This window comes from Sus scrofa, chromosome 17 (genome assembly GCF_054392235.1).
Source record: "Sus scrofa isolate SSC_HxYL_T2T_F1_AM1 chromosome 17, Sscrofa_HxYL_maternal_Yorkshire_Landrace_v2.0, whole genome shotgun sequence".
Taxonomy (NCBI): Eukaryota; Metazoa; Chordata; class Mammalia; order Artiodactyla; family Suidae; genus Sus; species Sus scrofa.
In genome coordinates, this window is record NC_139399.1 from 50700942 (window position 1) to 50714533 (window position 13592).

The 13592-nt window shown below is 41.6% G+C and overlaps 1 protein-coding gene across 5 annotated transcripts in view; it reads left to right on the forward strand.

Moving 5' to 3' along the window:
• LOC146395310 (uncharacterized) overlaps positions 1-13592 on the forward strand; it is a 215436-nt gene that overhangs the window by 66280 nt on the left and 135564 nt on the right. The window lies entirely within an intron of this gene.

The following is a 13592-nucleotide window of genomic DNA, read 5'->3' on the forward strand; positions in this document are numbered from 1 at the left end:
ATCTCTACAGCGTATTCATTTTCCCAAGACATATAAGCTGATAGAAAACTACAAATTCAATAAAGTAAATGAAACCTTCATAGAGAAGTCTGGTAAATTAGCCCCCCAAAGAAAAGTACTTTTATAGCCTTAAGAGTGCTATACCAAAATTAGTTACAAGTACTGAATGGTTTATGGAAAAAATTATTATTATTTAGAGGCATGGCTCAGAAGTGTTACAGGTTCTGTTCCAGACCACTGCAGTGGAGCAAATACTGCAATAAAGCTGGTAACATGAATTTTTTTGGTTTCCCAGTGCATATAAAAGTTATGATTACACTATACTGTAGTCTATTAAGTGTGTAATTGCATTATGTCTTTAAAAAAAAAATCTATAGGAGTTCCCAAGCCCAGCAGGTTAAGAACCCGATGAGTATCCATAAGAATGCAGGTTTGATCCCTGGCCTAGCTCAATGGGTTAAGGATCCCTACGCATGGGTTGCAGATGAACCTCAGATCTGGCGTTGCTGTGGCTATGGCGTAAGCTGGAAGCTGCAGGTCCAGTTCAATCTTTAGCCAAGGAACTTCAATATGCCATGGGTGCACCCCTAAAAAAAATTTAAAAAAATAAAAATAAAAAAATTTTAAAAGCCTACATATCTTTATTAAAAATGTTTTATTGCTAAAAAAATTGCTAACTATCAACTGAACCTTCAGTGAGGCATAGTCTTTCGCTGGTGAAGGGTCTTACCTCAGTATGGATGGCTGCTGATTAGGATGGTGATTGCTGAGGCGGTGTGACTATAACAATTTCTTAAAATAAGTCAACAATGAAGTTCACTGCATCGATCAACTCTTCCTTTCACAAACGATTTCTCTGTAGCATGCAATGCTGTTTGAAGTTTACTAAACAGTAGAACTTTTCAAAATCAGAGTCAGTCCTCTCAAACCCTACTACTGCTTTATCACCTAAGTTCATGTAATATTCTGAATCCTTTGTTGTCATTTCAACAATCTTCACAACATCTTCATCAGGAATAGATTCCATCTCAAAAATCACTTTTATTGCTTATCCATAAGAAGCACCTCCTCATCTGCTCGTTTTATCATGAGGTTGCAGCAATTCAGTCCCATCTTCAGGCTTCACTTGTAGTTCTCTTGCTATTTCCAATGCATATGCAGTTACTTCCTCCACTGAAATCTTACACCCCTCAAAGTCATCCATGAGGGTTGGAGAACTCTTTTCAAATTTCTGTTAGTGGTACTATTTGCCTCTTCCCATGAATCTTGAATGTTATTAATGGCATTTAGAATATTGAATCTTTTCTGCAAGGTTTTCAATTGACTTTGCCCAGATCCATCAGAGGAATAACCATCTATGGCAGCTATAGCTTTATAAAATGTATTTCTTGAATAATAATATGTGAATATCAAAATGTCTCCTCTATCCATGGGCTATAGAATGGCTATTGTGTTAGCAGACATGAAAACAGCATTAATCTCATACATCTCCATCAGAGCTCTTGGGTGACCAGGTACATTATCAATGAGCAGTAATGCAGTAATATTTTTATTTTTTTAATTTTTAAATTCTTTTTAGGGCCACATTTGTGGCATATGGAATTTCCCAAGCTAGGGTTCGAATTGGAGCTAGAGATGCTGGCCTATACCACTGCCACAGCAACGCCAGATCCGAGCTATGTCTGCAACCCACAACACAGCTCATGGTAACCCCAAATCCTTAACCCACTGAGCAAGGTCAGGGATGGAACCCACATCCTCATGGATACTAGTCGGGCTCGTTACTGCTGAGCCACAACAGGAACTTCTGAGCAGTAGTACGTTTAAAGGGATCTTTTTATTCTGAGCAAAAAGGTCTCAATAGTGGGCTAAAAAATTCAGTAAACCATGTAAAAAGAGGTGCTGCCATCCAGGCTTCATATTTCCATTTATACAGAGCATGCAGAGTAGATTTAGTATAATTCTTAGGACCCTAGGATTTTCAGAATGGGAAATGAGCATTGGCTTCAACTTAAAGTCAACAGCTGCATTGGCCCCTAACACCTGTCCTTTGAAGCTTTGAAGCCAGGCATTGACTTCTCCTCTCCAGCTATGAAAGTATCATATGGCATCTTCTTTCAATAGAAGGCTCTGTTGCCTACATTGAAAATCTGTTGTTTAGTGTAGCCACCTTCGTTAATTATACCAGCTGGATTGTCTGGATGACTTGCTGCAGCCTCTGCATCAGCACATGCTATCCTGCACCTTGTACTTTTATGTTACGGAGACAGCTTCTTTCCTTAAATCTCATAAACCAACCTCTGCTAGCTTCAGACTTTACTTCTACAGCTTCCTCGCCTCTCTCAGCCTTCGTGGAATTAAAGAGAGTTAGGACCTTCTGCTGGACTAGTCTTTGGCTTAAAAGAATGTTGTGGCTGGTTAGATCTTCTATCCAGATCATTAAAATCTCTGTCTATATCAGCAATAGGCGGTTTCATTTTCTAATCATTGGTGTGTTTACTGGAGTAGCACTTTCAATTTTCTTCAAGAACCTTTCCTTTGCATTCACAAATTGGCCAACTGTTTGGTGCAAGAAGCCTGGTTTTCAGCCCATCTTGGCCTTTGACATGGCTCCCTTGCTAAGCTTAATTATTTCTTGCTTCTGATTTAAAGCAAGGGGTACAGACCTTTTCCTTTCACTGATAATCATTGTAGGGTTATTAATTGGCTTATTTACATTACTGTGGCCTCTCAGAGACTAGTGAGGCCCAAGGAGCAAGAGAGACTTGAGGAAATGGCCAATGATGGAGCAGTCATAACACACCTAACATTTACCAATTAAATGTGCCGTCTTATATGGGCATGGTTTGTGGCACCCAAAAACAACTACAATCATAATATCAAAGGTGACTAATCACAGATCAGTTTAACAAATGTAATAATAATGAAAAAGTTTGAAATATTATGAGAATGACCAAAATGTGACAGAGACACAAATTGAGCAAATATTGTTCAAAAATTGCACCAATAGACTTGCTAGGCACAGGGTTGTGACAGAATTTCAATTTGTAAAAAATGCAGTATCTGCAAAGCACAATAAAGTGAAGCACAATAAAACAAGATATCCCTATATTATCATTTTATTATTTATTACAATAAAAGGAATGCTTTTTTCCTAACAACTAAAACACAGAGTTTTATACTCAGGGACAAACACACATATATATGTCTGTGTCTGTGTATATTCCTTATGCATATATTATATATTATATACACATATATATCAGATTGGTTATCTTACTAAAGGGGAAATAAGCATTAATTTTTTTCTGATTATGATGTGAATTCTAGAAAATGTGGAAAATGCAATGCAATATATCAGTTAGTCAAGATCCAAGCAGAAGACAAAAACTATGTAATAACCTGACCAGGAAAAGTTTCATACAAAGAATTATTAACTCTAACATGGGATTACCTACTCATGGGTAAAGAGAATTCCAAAGACTCTAGGAATAGCAGAGTAAGAAACAGCCACTAGCTCTAGGACTGAGGCAGAAAACCCAGGGAAGGGACAAATCTGGAAGACTTCCCAGAGCAGAGATCCAGATCTGGCTCACAGTGGTGCTGCTTTGGCCCCCTGGATGGTAGAGAAGTTCCCTGGAAGTGTGCACATCTGGGGTTGCTGGGGGAAGCAGCCCGTGATAAAATGTCATGCCCTCGGTGGTATCCTCGGGTCTTCCCTGGCTTCCTTCCACTAGAAAGGAAAGACTCAAGACAGAACCAGGATGCCTCCAACTAGAAAAGAAAGACTCGAGACCAGAACCAGGATGCCTCCCACTAGAAAAGAGACTCCAGACGAGAACCAGGGTGGAACAAGCCCCTCTCTAGTCCAGTGTCTCTCCAGCGCCCTCTACTGACACACCTCACCATTGTGTTGGTTGACAAATGGCATCGCAGTGTCACAAGCAGGGCAATGAGGTGGGCATGTGTAGCTGATGGGCGTAAGTTGATAACTAACACATACAATAAAATATACGAAATAGAAGAAAATAAACTAAAAGCACCAAAGATCCCAACAACAAAAATAAATCTTCTCTTGATAATTCACTGTCTTCTGAAACTTTTATTTGGAAGGGGAAGCATCTTTTCATATACCATTTAACATAACCAGGATTATGTTTTGTATACAACCTAACCATAATGCTTTTTCTACTTAACATCAAAAGTAATGCTTTAGTTCATTACAAATCCTTTTAACATCATTTTATTGGGTGCATAATATTCCACGATGGAATACTTATTTAAGTAGCCTTCTAAATCAACAAGAAAAACACAGTACTCTAATAGACAGAAGGGCAAAGGACACATTGTAGTTTTATTTATGTCCTCTGACATAAATGTCACAATTTATGAACTACAGCCATTAAACAAAAATGAGGAAATGTTAAAGCCCATGAATAATCAAAGAAAACTATTCCTGTGATGAAAAATAGAACAAACAGAGTGGATGCTAGATTTTCTTGTTAAAACCATCTGAGTTAACGACTCAAATCAGTTTCAGACAATGACAAATTCTTCAACTCCAAAACATGTTTTTCTTCAAGTGAAAATTGCTGCAAATCATAATTTTTCAACTGTGTGTATGTTGTGTGAGTACACCATTGCTAAGTTCCTAAATAGGCACCCAGACAGATGGGAATCATAACACGACCTCCACCTCTCCTGGGGTTGCCTCCAACAGAATGATTTGGATTTATTTTGAAATGTCTTCCCCAGAGAAGAATTCCCCAAAGGCATCTTATAGACTAAACCTTTGGCTTTGCTTGGCACAATGCCTGCAGTGGTCAGACCCTGGGAACTGTTGAGGGATCCCTGCAGGGGAGAGGGGAGCCGAGGAGGGACCCGGCTCCAGGCCCGTGATTCCTAATTTGTCTCTGCTCTGGCCTCAATGCTGAGCATGAGCGGTCTTGCTGCCTCTTCTGTGCACCGTGAAGGAGTTGTGAGATCCACTTATGGAGCCCCACTCCCCGCTTCAAAACTCACCTACATTTGGGAAGAGTGGAAAGAAAGCTAGGTTCAGAAAATATCAGCTCTTTCACCAAATTGTTATATGACCATGGGTAAGTTACATTAATCCATGAGCGCTGAGCTTCTCACCTGGAAAACTGGACCGGTTGCTTGCTCTGTCTACATTACTGAGTTATTGGGAGAAATACACGTAATTTAGAGGGAGTACACAAGATGTTTTAGCCTCTGACACAAAGCAGACATTTTGGATTCAAATCTTGTTTGCCCAGTGGTGCATCTTTGAGAAAGTTTGCTTAACCTCTCTGTGCTCAATTTCACCATCTGTAAAATGGAGATTACTTCCTGTAAAATTATTATGATAATTAAATCATATAATACATGCAAGCATTATGACAGGGTCTGCAACTAGTCTTGTTAGGACTAGTACTCCCAGTTTTAAAAGTCCTCCTATTCAAGCTTTCTTTCCTACATTCTCTCCTTAATCCAGTCACACTCTTTCATGATCTCTTTCCCAGTTTATCAAGTAATATTTTGTATTTAATATTTTTTTTTACATTTTATACCATCCAGCACAATAAATGGCAATTTCCTAGCATAACCTTCATCTATCTGAGGTCTAGGACTACATTCCCATCCCTCTCACTCATTTATTACTCATCCAACTGATATTTATTGAGCATCTACTAGATCCCAGGCCTTATGCTAGGCCCTTGAGATATAATTATGAGTCACACTCAATCCTGATCACTTAAATTCTAGTGCTCAAGTTCTAACTTGGAAGACAGGCAAATAAACAAATGATTTCAGAACCAAGTGATGAGTAGGTAATAGAGTTGAGAATAATGTTCTGTGGGAAATAGAGTGAGATGGGATTAGCTCTTCCTACCAAGATTAGGAAGGCTCCACTGTGTCATTTGAGCAGAACTCTGAATATACTCAGCAGGCAAAGAGGAGAGCGAATACCCTACAGCAAGAGGACAGAACATTCAAGGGCATGGAAGTGTAAGCACTCATGACCCACCCAGGAAAGGCTGGAGAGTGGACTTTTGCCAAAAGTTAAAGGTATGTAACTTCCTTACATACCTGCTACAAGTTGAATGGGAAAAAAAATGCAAGGATTACAGAATTTAAGCAAAGGAGCTTGGACATTTTCCTCGAAATTAGGAGTTTTAAAAACATAACCACCAAGTCTGATGTGAGGAGGTCAGTGTCTTTAACGTTTGTGTTGAATATGGAGCACACACTACCTATTTACCACGGAACCCACTGTGCCACATTGCCTAACGCCAAACCCCTTCCCACGTGTCCCTGATGGATTTGAGTTTGCAACCATGCTTAGTCTTAGAAAGTTGCTAAAGAGTCTATACTATGTATGACTTCATCAAATCCCTGTGGAGGCTGGGAGGAGAAGGAATTGTATGTAACAGGGCATGAGACTGTATGTGGAAAAAGCAGCCAAAGAGCTACTACAGCAAAATGGAAAAAAAAAAAAAAAAAAGTACTTAGAAGACTGTAGAAAAACCAAAACTCTCATATGCTACAATTACTGAAAGTGTGGATTGGTACAACCATATTTCAAAACTTTGTGGCAATGTGCATTAAACCGAACATCTGTAGGCTCTATAACCCAACAATTCCACTCCCAGATAAACGCCCAACATGAACATGTACATGTGTGTACCCAAAGTCATGTACAAGACTATATAGCAGCGATTTTCATCATGGCCCCAACCTGGAAGTGACCCAACTGGGTAGTAAAATTGTAGCAAAATTACCACATGTTCACAGGATAGTTTACTACACAACTGAGTGTCTGTGTTCAACAATGTGGATAAGTTTTATAACATGGTGTTGAATGAAAGAAGGCATTCAAAAAGGAACATGTTGAATGCGTCTCTGTATGAAAGGTACAAAAATGCACAAAATTAAAATGTATTGTTAGATAGAATGCTTACCCTTGGTTGGGGGCAGTTTAGGTCTGGAAGAGGGCAGCCAAAGCTTCTGGGATGCCAGCCATTTTCTTTTTCTTGATATGGGAACTGGATTGTTAGGTTTGTTCAGTTTATAAAAAAATGGTGGCACTGGAAAAAAGAACACTTACGATATGTTGGCTTTCCTGAATATATATACAGCTATTAAACATTTTTCACAAATTTAAAAAATAAGTTCCAAATAATGCTATTGCAGTAGACCATCTGAGAGTTAACAGGACCTTAACTAGGGGAAAAACTTACCCATTTATTCATCCATCTATTCATTCATTCAATTTTTGTTAAGGGCCTACTATGCATCCAACACTCTACTGAATGTTAAGGACACCAAAAGCTGCAGCCCATGGAGGAAGCGGATATTACACAATTAGCCCTTCAAACTAAATACTTTCAGTGAGGAAAAAGCAATTGATATACAAAACAAGGTGGTGAGCTACAGCGTTTCTTGGTAGCAGTGAGGGATGTTTTAGGGGGGGCCACTATAGACAGTGTCATCACTGTGTTTCCTCTGTCTTGAGCTGTTAGGATTAAGTACTTCTGCACGGTTAGTGGTCTTAAAACCCACAGGATGCTAATGTATCCCAAACCAGCAGAGTTTTCTTTTTACTGACAGCAAGAGAGGATTTCAACAGTGCTCCCCTCAAGTGGGCATCCCATGTAATAAGGGGCCTGATCACCACTTCCTAGCCCACGGCACCCTGCTAGCACAGAACTCTGATGATCCAGGGTTTATAGTGTTGGCCCTGTGCACTGGGATGTGTCTTTTGCACAGTTCTTGATGGACATCCTCCTCCACTGCTTGGCCTGATTTACAGGATCCTCGGCTGCTTGCCTCCAAAGTGGACAATGGTTCAGGGATTCCCTGACGGCTTATTCAACTACCCTTCTTCTTAACTTTTTTTCCTGAAATGTTTTTCCCTCCAGCTCCCTGGCAATTCTGAACATAATTGGTGCTGCTTTATTACCAGGGCTTTTTCAACACATGTTGCTTTTGAAAGATTGCTTAAAACTTATTTTTATTTTTAATATCTGAGTAACTTTAGATTTCACAGTTAGTCCAAACATCCCACTAACTCCCGGATGAGTTAGAGTGCTTGCTGGGAGAAAAGGTGTACATATTTTGTAAGACAGACCAGCATTAAAATGGAAGGTTTTAGTTTTTAATAATATCACTAGAGCCTCTAAAAATAAATGTGCTATATAAATATAAAGTTCTAATCACGATTTCGAATAAGCAGCAAAGACAACTTGAAAATATCTCAGCTCTTCAGAAAGAGTTATTGCCAGATTTGATTTTGTTTCAACAACACTGGTTCTACCGGTCTGTGCCCACACCCCAAAAGCCTACATATTTCAAGGTCCCCACTTAGATATTAGCACTCTAGAAAGAACCTTGGGCGGGGATGCTTTCTGCCAGCCAAACCGTGGTACCTGTTATTTGCACCTTTCTCACACATGACTCTATGAGGGCACATCTATGACTCCAATTGGCCTTTGAATGTCTCAAAAAAAGGGACCATAGCTGAGTTAACTCTGTATCTTCCGCGACACAGCATCCTCACTGCCACCGTCATCACCATCATCACCACCTTCACTGTCCCCACATCATCACAGGTCACACCCAGTGAGCACTTACCTTCTGCCAAGCAGGGGGCTCATTGCTTTTAAGGCCTTATCTCATCTAATTCACCCAAAAGCCCCAAGAGGAAGGTATCATTCCTACTCAGTCTTTACAGATAAAGACATGGGAGCAAGGAGGAACTAAGTAACTTGCTTCAAATTCCTTGGTGCTGGAGCTAAAACCCCTGAGAGTCTGGCTGTACACAGGCCTGTATCTTCAAGGCCACCCTGCCTCTCACCTAACTTGGTGGATGTTCAGAAATGTGTGTTGAGTAAATTGGCTCCCCAGCGCAGCAGAGGCTGTGAGCTGGTTTGGACAAGAAAAAAAAAAAAAAAATAGGAAGTGAATTGCAGCCTCACAAATGTTTGGGGTGAGTTTAAGAGGAAGACTGAGGCTCTACATTCCAAGACCACCAGTGACCCCTCGACAGAACCGGCATCTGTTAGGTATCCTGTAAGCACTCCACTCCTCCTGGGATCATAACACTCTCTGACCAAACCGTCACATAACCACTGTCTCCTGTGATGTCCATCCAGCTGCTCGTAGGATTCCCCAGGAGGCACGTGGCGAGGACAGGTGGGGCTTTCGGGATGGAATGGATACATACTTAAGCAGTTGGCAGCGGTGCACTTTTTCCATTCCCTTTATTAACTCCCATTGACTTCCATCATAAAAATGAAGATGCATTCCCACGGGATCAAACACTTGGCCTCGCCACCAGACAAAAATGACCTGTACGAAGCAAACAAATCCTTTCCAATCAGCTGTTTAAAGGAAAAATGATAATGGATGCGGGGGCCTGAAAGAATAAGGACGATCATCTTGGGAAAGCAATGCCGAACTGCATAAAACATCAAGCAGGGAAAAGAACGCCTTTTAGAAAAAGAAAAGTGAAGAGCGGAGGTCCCCCGAAGGAGTTGAACAAAACGTGAACGTTTATTTCTTCATTTACTTTGTTCTACCCATCTAGTCCCTTCTTCAGCATATGCTGCCGACTTGTGCTCTGGGCACGCTGCTTGATACAGGAGAAGGACAAACTAACAGCTACTTGAGGGGTCATGTGCAGGGGACTCTTGCTTGGCGGCGGGGAGATGTCATGACTGAGGAGTTATGACGTGGACTCCAGCTTTCGAAAGGCAGCATCATACTGACTCTGGACCCACATTGTGTGGGCAGGAATCCTGTGCTTCACTTTACCCTGAGCCAGGTATTCAAGCTCACTCTACCTCTGCTTCCCCATCTAGAAAGCGGGGACGTAGTAGCCTCTGGCACCAAGAGGTTGTTAATTAAGTGCACTAGTATTTATAACTCACTTAGAAATGGAGTACAAATGCAGTTCTTCATTTGCTATCTGTAACAACAGATAAAATCCGCTTATTCATTTGTAAAATATGTTACACATCTAAGGATTATGTATATATAAATCATACATTAGTCTGTATGTAACTATATCACATACATACACTGCCTATATGTACAGACTTGTCTAAATATACATGTGCATATACAGGTGTATATGCATATATACAGATGCATATTTAAATATGTATGTGTATATTTAGGAGTTCCTATCGTGGCTCAGCAGTGATGAACCTGACTGGGATCCATGAAGACCCAGGTTCGATCCCTGGCCTCGCTTAGTGGATTAAGGATCCGGCATTGCTGTGAGCTGTGGTGTAGTTTGTAGACATGGCTTAGATCCTGCGTTTTTCTGGCTCTGGCGTAGGCCAGCAGCTACAGCTCTGATTGGACCCCTAGCCTTGGAACTTCCATATGCCTCAGATGTGGCCCTAAAAAGACTAAATGGGTAAATATGTATGTGTATATTTATAATATACATATGTATAACATGAATACATAAATTGTCCAGCAGGGCCCAATACCCAGAAAACACACATGTAATTGTGTTAACACACTGTGCCAACCTCTATCTATCTACCAGTTTATACAATTTTGTTATTTGATGAGTATTTAACAGAGAATGGGGCAGAAGGATATAATGAATCCTTTATATATTAAAAGAAAGAAAAAAGATTTGCTAAAGCCCTATCATGGGCTTTGGAATTTGGGGAGAGAACGGGTGTGTTATGGATCTGGGGGTCATCAGGAGTTGAATAGGAGGGAGTATGATCACCCAGACTGAGCAAAAGGAGAGAGAAGCAAGAGAAGGTTAAGAATAGAACTCTTGATAAGCTACATTTTTTCAGATGCAAATAGAGGGGGGGCATAAATGATGGAGACGGAGACGAAGAAAAAAGAAAAGTAAGAGATCCGGAATACCGAAAGGGATACAGAGAAAGCAGAAGAAACAGCATCATGCCCTCAACAGCAAAAAGCAAAGGCATCTATCAGCCAGCAGCTGAGTTCTACAGGTTTGGCTACATGCAGTTGTGAGAACGATTTCAAAAGCTAGACTTTGAGACACTTCCCGTATCATGCGTCTCTTGCCCGTCCAGCAGCATCTCATTTCCTGAAAGTTGCTCACATTCTGCTCAGACCAAGTCCTCACTTTATAGTTTACTAATCACTCTCTCTCATCTTGCCTGGGCCTCAGCGCTGAGAATCAGGCAGGGCTGAGATCATTATCACCATTTAAAGAGGAGGAGGAAACGAGTTCAGAGAGGCTAAGCAATGTCAGAGGTTTTGCAGATTTATTGACATCCTGCGACATACTTGCCGTTCTCCACCTGACCCCGGCCTTGGAAAATTGTGTCTTCTGAGATATATTTTCAGAAATTATGCTCTGTGGGGTCTTTGAGGGGCATTTTGGATCCACGTGATCCATGACTTATGGAGAGTCAACTTCCCTAATCCTTTGGAAAGTAAAGAAAGGAAGAAATGCATAGGGACTAAACCAAGTATTGGAAGTTTGTCACAGTGACAGGGAGTGAAAGGCAGAGAAACAGAGAAGCACATCACAATGTGTCATTATGTCCTGCCCTCCCCCCACCAACAGACAAAGCCACAAAGCTGAGTCTCCTAAGATGGCCTGGGTTGCTGCCTGCGTATGCTCCCTTCCCTGGGGGCTGTGCTTACTCTGTCCAGTGATGCAGGGCTCTTGTATGTTCACATACTGCTGCTGCTGACTTAGGACCTCAGCTCTGACTCAGGTTCTCTTCCTCCTGTAGTTCAATCGGACCTTCTTTTTTCAAAAGTCAGCACCTTTCCTAAAGCATGGAGACACAGGATGTCATAACTCCGATATCAAACAGCAGGAGCTGCCAGGGAGGGAGAAAGGAATGACAGGATGCTGGCGGCTGAGCTGAATGAGGCAGGTATCTGAGTTGGAGCCTTGGGGAGGATGAACTGAGGGTATCAGGCACCAAAGACACTGCACTGGGGGTCCAGCTGACACCTTGTATTTAAAGTCCCGCACTTGTGCTAAGGAGGTAGAAGCTAGAATCAGGGCAATCAGTGCAGGGGGGTAGAAGAAGCTGGATCCAATCCCTTACTTGACAGAGATGGTCAAGAGGTGGGTGGCACAGGCTCTAACAGGACATTGAAGTACCTGTGGATGAATGGAACCCATCAGAAAGGTAGGCAACAGGGGGATCTGCAGGCTACACACAACACCCCAGGACAAATGATGCCAAGAACCTGGCAGAAGACCCCTCACATTCCACAACCCAGGGGCCTGAGAGCTCAGGTCAGGATTCATGAATCTGGCCTGATGGCAGAGAGCTGCCAGGACTCAGCAGGGTGGAGCCAAGAGCAGGGAGCGGGCCCCCAGAGAGGGACAGGGGCTGGAGTCACCAGGCCCCAGTGAGAGCCCAGCTCTGCTGCCAGCTGCACTGGAAAAGAGTTAGCAGATCCCACTGCACCTCCCAACTCCAGGTTTTCTCATGTGTCCCACTGTCTCGGTGCTGTTTCACAGAATCTTTAAGTTAATACGGCAGACATTCAGCTGACCATGACATTGAACATTTCAGTTATGTTAGGTAATTATATTATTTCCCCCATAAAAGTTCAAGTTGTAGATTCCTTGCTTCATTAAAAAAATGAATATATGTATAGAAATACATATACATATAGCATGTGTGTGTATATATATATATATAGAAGCATAATAAACACACAGGAAAAGTGTAATACCTAAGTGTACAGCTCGTTGAATTTTCAAACTGAACGCATTCATGTAACCAGCACCCAGATCCAGAAATAGAACATACCAGCCCCCTGAAAATCCCTGTAACACTTAACTCGAAATAATCTATTCTGCCAACTCCAAGATTTAGGCTGATTTAGGTTCCTTCTGATTTAGGCTGAAAACAAATAAGGAAATACTCTGCACTATGGGGGATTTCACTTTCCCACACTTCCCAAGCAAATCTCTTCTGCAAAGAGGATTGTACCCCATCTCCAACTTGCCCAGCAAAGCTCCTAGAGGTTGGCTTTGATTATACAAAATGGACCTGTAGCCCTTTGCAGTGGCTGTTCTTCTGTGCAGTCGCTCGGCAGTCGGCCCTGGACCTGGCTGAATGACCTGAGTGCTTTTGATGAATTGTTCTGCTCAGCATCCTTTTAAGCTCTGAGGCAACCGCCAGCTTGGAACGAGTGGGTCCCACAACCGATGCTTACTTCATTTCATGTGTGTTCCAATAGAGTACTGGGCACCATTCCCTTTATAGGACGTGGCAACCTTGGAATTTTTCTGACAAATTTGAGCCCTGAGTCTTTGCTGGGGATTGGTCATGAAGGGAGGGGGAAAATATTCCTTTGAAATTGTATCCAAGACGTCCAGTATTTTTCTGGGGAGGTTCTCAGTTTCATAATTATTTCTACATTAGACCCTTCCCTCTACAAAGTGGAGAACGTTCCTATTTGACTGTGAGCTATTCGAAGGCAGAGATACTGATCTACAATTTGCATCCACACTGAGAGGTTTTCCTACAGTCTCAGCCCTGTATAATAGAAAAAACTGGGAATTTGTTTTTTTTTTTTTTTTTTTTTTTTTGCTATTTCTTTGGGCCGCT